Consider the following 9,690-nt stretch of genomic DNA (forward strand, 5'->3'; position numbering starts at 1 on the left):
AACTAGGGGAGGGACAGCAGGGGGTAGGGAGTTGGGGAGGGATAATATGGGGAGAAATGCCAGATATAAGTGATGGGGAGGAAGGTAGCAAACCACATTGCCATGTATGTACCTATGCAACTATCTTGCATATTCTTCACATGTACCCCAAAACCTAATAAAATATATATTAAAAAAAAAGACATGTCTTGTCATCTGGAGACTTGTAGTGTAAACCTCCTTTCTATCTCATTTTCATAAATTCTTTCAAAGGCTTGAGATGTAGGACAACTGGGGCTTTTTCTCAGTTCAAGTCTTCTAGTTTGAACATTATAATTCAATGTGATTGTTAGGAGTAAGAAGGAAACAATTCCAATGCTACAGAAAATACAGAAATAATGGCAAGTTTCCAGTTTATTTCACAAGCTAACATAACCCTTCTACCAAAACCAGACACATGCACACACACACACACAACTCAAGCCAGATAAGATTAGTCTCACTTAGGCTGTTTATACGGAATAAATAAACATACATCCTAAATGGATTACTAGCAAATTTAATTCACTAGTACAATATATTAAAATAATATTTTATAACCAAGCAAAGCCTCTTCCAGAAATGCAAGGATGATCAATATTTTAGAAATGATCAATAGTACATATAGACTATGTCTGTTTTGTACACTAGTACGGTCCTTGTGTCTGACACAGTGCCTGGCACACAGTAGCATGTAAGCATTTGTTGAGAGACTGAATATTACTATTAATAATCAGTTTGAAAATAAAATAAGAAAAAGATCTGATGCAAGTAGCAATTACAGCAAATAAATACACGTGTTTGTGTGTTGTGTATGTATACACACATACATATTCCATACATATCCATCTATGTGTGTATACATGTATATATGTGTGTATATGTATATATGTCTATATGTATATGCATGCATATATATACACACAACTACATATATGTGTAGATGTGTATACACGTATATACACATGTACATATATAGATGTGTGCATACATATACATATACATATATACATGTGTACATATACATATATACACACATATGTTTATATGTGTGTATATGCATACACATAGACACATACATATTTCACCCAGGAATAAACTTTAAAAAATGTATATAAGATCTGAATGAAGAATAGAGCAAACGTTTGCCAAGGTACATGTATGTGAGAGAAAAGGCATTAATAAAAGATGTCAGTTCTTTACAAACTAATTAGTAAATGTAATGCAGTGTCCATTAAAATCTCAAAGAGGGGCCTCCATGTTTGGATCCCCTTCCACATACGCTCTCTCTCGTGGAAGATTTCTCTCCTTTTTCTCTTTCTCTACCTAAATAAATCACTTTCTGCAAACAAACAAAAAATCTCAAAGAGATTTTGGAAGAAGAGAGTCAGTAAATTGTATGGTAAGAAAAGAAATATAAGGGGATTTTTCATAATTATTAAAACCTGTTGTAAAACCACAGTAATTAAAACAGATTTGGCATAGAATAGACAGATCAGTAAAATAAAATTTAAAACCTGGAAACAGACCCACATATACACCAGTATTTTGCATATGATAAAGTTAGCATTTAAAACCAGAAAGGGGAAATATTATGCAAGCAATCCGTGCTGGAATAATTAGTGTCGGGAACAATTAAGCTGAGTCCCCATTGCATGCCAATCATTAAGGTAAAGTTTCAAATAGATTGGTTTTTTTTTGTTATTTTTTTTTTTTTTTGAGACGGAGTTTCGCTCTTATTACCCAGGCTGGAGTGCAATGGCCCAATCTCAGCTCACCACAACCCCGCCCCCCGGGTTCAGGGAAATTCTCCTGCCTCAGCCTCCTGAGTAGCTGGGATTACAGGCACGCACCACCATGCCCAGCTGATTTTTTGTATTTTTAGTAGAGATGGGGTTTCACCATGTTGACCAGGATGGTCTCGATCTCTTGACCTCGTGATCCACCCACCTCGGCCTCCCAAAGTGCTGGGATTACAGGCTTGAGCCACCGCGCCCGGCTAGATTGGTTATTTTTAAACTTTATTAATTTTATTTTTTTGAGACAGAGTCTCACTCTGTTATCCAGGCTAGAGTGCAATGGCATGACCTAGGCTCACTGCAACCTCTGCCTCCTGGGTTCAAGCGATTCTCCTGTCTCCGCCTCCTGAGTAGCTGGGATTATAGGTGCATGCCACCATGTTCGGCTTATTTTTGTATTTTTAGTAGAGATGGGGTTTCACCATGTTGGTCAGACTGGTCTCAAACTCCTGACTTTGTGATCTGCCTGCCTCAGCCTCCTAACATGCTGGGATTACAGGTGTGAGCCACCTGTGAGCCCAGCGTACTTTTAAAAATTCTATAAACAAAATAATGAGAAAATATAGAAAGTGTTTCTATTGAGTGGTAAAGATTTTTCAAAACATAATATCTAAAGAAAAATTATGAGATGCATAGATTTGCCTACATAAAAATTTAAAACTTAAATTTGATTTTTTTAAAAATAAGGCAAACCACAAACAGGCACAAGACGTTGGCAGTGTAAAAGATCAACAAAAGATTAATAGCCTTAATTAATTTTTTGAGATGAAGTCTCTATCCTAGGCTGGAGCACAGTGGCATGATCCCATTAGGAAAATGGACAAAAGGCAACTCACAAAAGAAGAATACGAATAAAAAAGAAATGTTTCTTTTTTTTCTTTTCTTTTCTTTTTTTGAGAGAGGGTCTCACTCTGTTGCCCAGGCTGGAGTACAGTGGCTTGATCTCAGCTCACCACAACTTCTGCCTCCAGGCTAAAGCGATTCTCCTGCCTCAGACTCCCGAGTAGCTGGGATTACAGGTGTGCGCCACCGCGCTGGGCTAATTTTTGTATTTTTAGTAGAGATGAGATTTTGCCATGTTGGCCAGGCTGCTCTTGAATTCCTGACCTACATGGTCCACCCACCATGGCCTCCCACAGTTTTAGGATTATAGGCATGAGCCACCAGACCCGGCTGAAAGGTTTATTTTCAACAATAAACACAGAAACAGATAAGAAAAAAATTAAATACCTTTTTCTATCTCCTGGGTTACCAACAATTTACTTTTTTGTGTAAGTCTTTTTTTTCCTTTTTGTGGAGAATGGGGTCTCGCCATGTTGCCCAGGCAGGTCTCAAACTCCTGGGCTCAAACCAGCCTCCCACCTCTGCCACCCTAAGCGCTGGGATTACAGGCGAACCAATGTGCCTGGTGAGATTATCAACAATTTAAATAATGATAACATAAGCACTGGTAAACAAGGATTTCACGTATGTAGAAGGCAGTTGAAGCTTTAAAAATATGATCTGGAAATACTGTGTCTAGAATTTTTTTTTTTTTCCAGTAACTGATTTTTGCTTTATTCTGTAGTTTACATAGGACAACCCCAAATTCCACACTTGTTTCTTCTCCTTTGTTATTCTTTCAGTATCTATGTCAACAGAGATCATTTCTCCCAATAGCATATGCAATTTTGAGCCTCATCCAGGATGCGTAGGCCCTGGAAGATCCTAGCCCTCTAGCACTGCCACCTGGGCCTCCCATGTGACCACATTCGTGTCTGTTTGTGCTGGGGCTCAGCCCTGGTCCTGTCATCCTGAGGTGTCCTTAGGGCAGGAATGTCAACTGGGCTCCATGTGATGTACCAACTCTAAGTAAATACAAGAGGCTGCCTGGAGCCCCAGGCTGAGCTGTATCCGGCTTCCATTACGAAGAATGCTGTGACCATCAGCAATGCCTGCCGTGACAATACCCATTAGAAGTGCCTAGAAGGATGTGGGGTTTGGGGGAATGGGCTCAGAAAGGGACAAGGTATGTGGTCCATCCTTGTTTTAGGTGGTTGTCTGCTACCGAGGCTGTGCCATCCCATCGGCCAGGTAGCTGAGGAGGAAGTCAAGTCCACAAAGTTTCCAGTGACTTCCCCGTGGCCTGCAGGGAAAAGACCAAGCTAGATGGAGCTTGGAAGGGTGCCCATCCTAGGCCCCGTGGGGATCTGCACACTGCAAGAGGTCGAGTCGGCGTTAGCACACATCCTCTGGGGCCCATCTCATCCAGGCAAAGACAGCTGGCCGGCCTCTGAGCGTTATAGATGCCACTAGCAGGTCAAATATTTTTACATGCCCCGGACGCAGAAACAGGCTGTACCTCCGGATAAACTTTGAGAAACTTTCCATCCAAACCAAAGGGTATATCTTCCAAGTGGTACCAAGAAACCTAAACTGAGTAAAACAACAGGCTGCTTTAATCCAGTTCCAGAATGGGGTGCACGGCTTTGAAAAGCACTTTGTAGCAGAAGATGTAGAGGTGTGTGTAAAGCCAAGTTTCTAGAAACACCAAAGGAAACAGACACAACCTGATGTGGCCTGCTTGACCTCTGGATGCTGCTCTATACGGGTATGGGGTAGCTCCCGGGTCCAGTTGAATTTGGGGGTGTCGCGGTGCTCTGTGCATGTGTCCAGGTGTCTGCTGAAGTCCTCCTCTCTCTGCTTGTGGGTCTGGGATGCTTTCTTCAGGATCCTTTGCCTTTGTCGCTTTTCCTGCATTTTCTTGAAGGCCGCCTGGGCTAGGGTCAGCCTGTCCAGGTCACACCACTACTCTTCCTCATTCTTTTTGCTTGTTCCCATCACTTCCTACTTTGGCCTTGTCTTTGTGCTTCTTTTTCTTCTGCTGCTGGGTCACTCCAAGCTCTGTGATGCCTTTTGGCTTCAGGGGTCCCTTCTGGACCTGCTTATAGGCCCCCAGGACACTAGCCTGCAGTTCGGTAAGTAATAGAATTTTTTGTAGAGAAAAGATCAAGCAACATACGTGAAGATTTATGTCCAAGGATGTGCATCACAGAATTCCTGAAAAAATATATATTTTTTGTAGCAGGATCTCACTATGTTGCCCAGGCTGGAGTGCAGGCTCCAACTTCTGGGCTCAAGCAATTCTCTTGCTTCAGCCTCCTAGATAGCTGAGAGTATAGGTGTATATGACCATCCCCGGCCAATTTTTAAAATTTTTCTGTAGAGATGAAGCCTTGCTATGTTAGCCAGGCTGGTCTCAAACTCCTGGCCTCAAGCGACCATCCTGCTTTGGTGGCCTCCCAAAGCTCTGGAATTACAGGTATGAGCCACAGCACCCAGCCCTTAAAATATATATATATATATTTAATTTTAATGTTTGTATTACGTGTATCTGCTGATTGTTTTTTATTTCTATATATATTTTTACTTAAAATATTTTAATGGAAATATTTAAATGTTCTCCAACATGGTGAAACCTCGTCTCCACTAAAAATACAAAAATTAGCCAGGCATGGTGGCATATGCCTGAAATTGGGAGGCTGAGGCATGAGAATCGCTTTAACCCTGAAGGCGGAGGTTGCTGTGAGTCAAGATTGCACCACTGAACTCTCAGCCTGGGTGACACAGCAAGACTCTTTCTCAAAAAATACACACACACACACACACACACACACAAATATGTATGTATATAAATGTCTGCAATAGAAAACCACTTTGGTAGGTTATAGTCCATATGTAGTCCCAGCACTTTTGGAGGCTGAGGTTGGGAGGATCACTAGAGCCCAGGAGTTCAAGACCACCCTGGGCAATATAGGGAGATCCCATCTCTACAAAAAAAAAATGGAAAAATTAGAAAATTAGCCAGGTATCATGGCATGCACTTGTAGTCTCAGCTACCGAGGAGGCTGAAGCGGGAGGATCGCTGGAGCCCAGAAGGTCGAGGCTGCAGTGAGCCATGATTGTGGCACTGCACTCCAGCCTGGGTAACATGCCAAGACCCTGTCTCTAAAGAAAAAAAAAAAGTGTGTTCTGACTCGGTAAATATTAGAATATTTAAGTTCTTAAGCTATGAAGTCAGAGCTGGATTTAAACCCATCTCTTCATAGCTGTGTGCTGTGGGACAATCTGTAACCTCTCTCAGCCTCAGTTTCCATACCTACCTATTTTATTTATTCAGAGGCAAGGTTTGCTACATTGCCCTTGGCAGTTATCCACCTCAGCCTTCTGAGTAGCTGGGACCACAGGCTCACGCCACTATGCCCAGCTACCTTTTAAAGTTATGGGATTAAATAAATCAGTTTCTATGATGTGCTTATAAACAGTGCCTGGCATTCAATAAATATTCACTGCATATATATATATACACAATGATTGAATACTAAATCTTAAAGTCAGTGATGCTGGCATGCAAAAGGCATTTAATAAACATCTTTGAATAAATAAAATATGATTAATATGATTGGAGATTAGACTGAGAAAATTGTGTTTAGGTCAAAAAGAAAATTTGACTGTAAAGAGATTTTGGTGTTCTACAAGTAATTAATGAACTCAGAAGAGAATGCCATAGGATATTTTTTAAAACTGTTTTGAACAGTTGCATCATGCTGAAATAAACACGTATAGCCTCAAAAGGTGAATTCTTTAGAAGACAAAATCCATTTAGATATAACCATTCTATTTAGAATGCATGTTGTTTTGGGTGGGGCACGGTGGCTCACACCTGTAATCCCAGCACTTTGGGAGGCTGAGGCAGCCGAATCACCAGAAGTCAGGAATTCGAGACCAGCCTGACCAACATGCAGAAACCCCATCTCTACTAAAAATACAAAAAATTTTCCAGGTGTGGTGGCACATGCCTGTAATCCCAGTTACTCAAGAGGCTGAGGCAGGAGAATTGCTTGATTGCTTGAACCCAGGAGGCCGAGATTATAGTGAGCCAAGATCATGCCATTGCATTCCAGCCTGGGCAATGAGAGCGAGACTCTGTGTCAAAAACAGAAAAAGTATGTATGTTGTTTTCTATGTGATAACTTTATAGCCATTCTCTACATGGCCCACTTTAAAACAGCCCTGGGAACAGCCTTTCCTTTATTCAGCAAAGGCTCTCTGAGCCCCTAGAACGGGCTAAGTGCTACCACGGGCCCAAGGTCTTTGCCCTCATGGACCGGCCACTGTGGACTGTGCTAGGCTGTGATGGGTGATGGTGATGCAGTCTCACCTCCTGTGGATGACTCGGGAGGTTCCTAGTGGTCTGGGAACACCCAGGACAGCCCAGAGGTCAGCTCCTGGAAAAGGAGGCAGCTTCAGGCTCTGCCTACCGCATACCCAACTGTGAAGCCTGGGCAACTATGCTGGGATTCTGGGGGTCAACTCTACCTATAAAATGAGAGTATTACAGAGATGACTTTAGGTTTTTTTGGTTTTTTTTTGTTTTTTTTTTTTTGAGACAAAGTTTTGCTCTTTTTGCCAGGGCTGGAGTGCAATGGCGCAATCTTGGCTTGGCGCAACCTTGGCTTACCGCAACCTCCACCTCCCGGGTTCAAGCAATTCTCCTGCCTCAGCCTCCCTTCTGAGTAGCTGGGACTACAGGTGTGCACCACTGTGCCTGGCTAATTTTGTATTTTTAGTAGAGATGGGGTTTTTCCACGTTGATCAGGGTGGTCTCGAACTCCTGACCTCAGGTGATCTGCCCACCTCGGCCTCCCAAAGCGCTAGGATTACAGGCATGAGCCACCATGCCCAGAAGAATTTAGTTTTTCTTTTTTTTCTTTTTTATCCAATGACCAAAAAGAAATTCATTGTGACCAAACACACACACACACACACGCACACACACGGACACAACTGGAAAACATGTTCACAAATGCCAAGGTCACTCCCACTCTGAAGCATGAAGGGGATTTTTGTCTTTTTTTTTTTTTTTTTTTGACAAGGTCTCTCTCTGTCACCTAGGCTGGAATGCAGTGGCTTGATCACGGCTCACTGCAGCCTTGACCTCCTGGGATCAGGAATTCCCCCCCACCTCAGCCTCCCAAATAGCTGGGACCACAGGCAGAGGACACTACTCTCAGCTAACTTTTGATTTCTTTTAAGTAGAGACAAGGTCTTGCCATGTTGCCCAGGCTGGTCTCAAACTCCTGGGCTCAAGTGATGCTCCCGCCTCTGCCTCCCAAAGTGCTGGGATTATAGGGGTGAGCCACCACGCCTGACCTGAAATACCTGGTTTTCTAGTGGAAAGAGGTCTGGCAAGGAAGCAAAGGCCCTGGTTGTTGATGGCTGCCGGCCTTATGGGATCTCAGGCAAATTCTGTCACCTCTTTTGGCCCTTTGCTGTAATGTCAGCTTCTGACCTAATGATCTCTGAAGTCCCTCCATTGCTGAAATTCTGTTTTATAATCATTCCAATTCCATTCAATGATCCCATGTTGAGCACATGTGCCAGGCACTTTCTATGCCCAGGGGCTGCAAAAGGGAAAGGACTCATGGACCCCACCATCGAAGGACCCACCGTCCTACTGAGTGAGCCAGCGACGGAAGCACAGAGATGGAGATGGTTATGCGTGGGCTTGTTCCGGAGCTGGACACGCCTGAAGACTCTTAATGGAGGCCATGGTCTCCACCTGGCTCTCATTTGGGCCTATGCCATTTTTGTAGGATTTAAATGGGTGATGAATATACTCGGTGTCACCAAACACATATTGCCACCACATTTCTATCCCTACCCCAAAGGAGTTTGTTTCAAGAGGGAGTGTCTGGTCATCCTATGTGGCCAGACTCTGCGTACGGCAAGCTCTGGCAATACAGCCAAACAATGCATGTGACAAAGGACAAATGCAGAATACAAAACATAGCTAATAGCTGGGTTAATTATCTTACTTGAGCCTGGATGGTTTTCAGCCCTCACTCCTCTACCCTCTGAGTCATTTACTTTTATCAGTTACATTTTTAAAAATTGATGTCACGCAAAACATAATTATATTTCTAGTCATCCAGTTCCTCATTTCAGACCCCCGGCCATATCCATTTGGTCACTTTCCATCACAAGATACTGTTTGAATTGTCGGCTCAAAAGCTTCCACTGCCCAGCAAGGCTAAATGCCAACACAAGAAAAAACCCCACCAGCCAGTGGAGTTTATTTCTTACACCAGACAGGGCTTTGAAATACAGATTTCGACAGCATGAGAACTGGCTGGTGAATAATTGCTTCAACAGCATCAGCCCTCTAAGGGCCCAAGGAGTAAACATGATCTTCCATGGGAGTGAAATGCAACGGTTGTGCAGAGAGAAGATGTAGGAGAGGTTTACCTTGGGCAGCACGGTCAAGAGCAGACTCTTTCCTTGAGTGTGAAAGCCCATCTATAAACAACTTTCACAGCTCTGTGGGGCCAGACAATCGTACCATTGAAATATAGGACTGGTAAGTGCTCCCCACTTCCAGGGATTATTCTGTGTGTCTCAGTAGAAGTCAGGTGCTTTGTCCTGCTTTTGTGTGAGTAAATGTCTTTTTTTGTTTTGTTTTGTTCGTTTGTTTTTGAGATGGAGTCTTGCTCTTTCGCCAGGCTGGAGTGCAGTGGCATGATCTCAGCTTACTGCAACCTCTGTCTCCCGGATTCAAGCAATTCCCCTGCTTCAGTCTCCTCAGTAACTGGGACTACAGGCACGTACCGCCACGCCCAGCTAATTTTTTTTGTATTTTAGTAGAGATGGGTTTCACCATGACCAGGATGGTCTCGATCTCCTGACCTCATGTTCCGCCCACCTCGGCCTCCCAAAGTGCTGGGATTACAGGCGTGAGCCACCGCACCTGGCCGAGTAAATGTCTTTTTGTTCTAGAAGCCCCTGTTCCTGTGCCTGGCCTCTTACTGTTACTGTTTAACCTGATCAGTAGCAA

The 9,690-nt window shown here is 43.3% G+C and overlaps 1 pseudogene; it reads right to left on the minus strand.

Annotated features, from left to right (window-relative positions):
* Positions 1–4,337: 4,337 nt before the first annotated feature.
* On the minus strand, positions 4,338–9,155 carry LOC116535318 (annotated as a pseudogene).
* Between the last annotated feature and the right edge of the window lie 535 nt (positions 9,156–9,690).

This window comes from Sapajus apella, unplaced genomic scaffold (assembly GCF_009761245.1).
Source record: "Sapajus apella isolate SASKATOON/1434 unplaced genomic scaffold, GSC_monkey_1.0 scaffold94, whole genome shotgun sequence".
Taxonomy (NCBI): domain Eukaryota; kingdom Metazoa; phylum Chordata; class Mammalia; order Primates; family Cebidae; genus Sapajus; species Sapajus apella.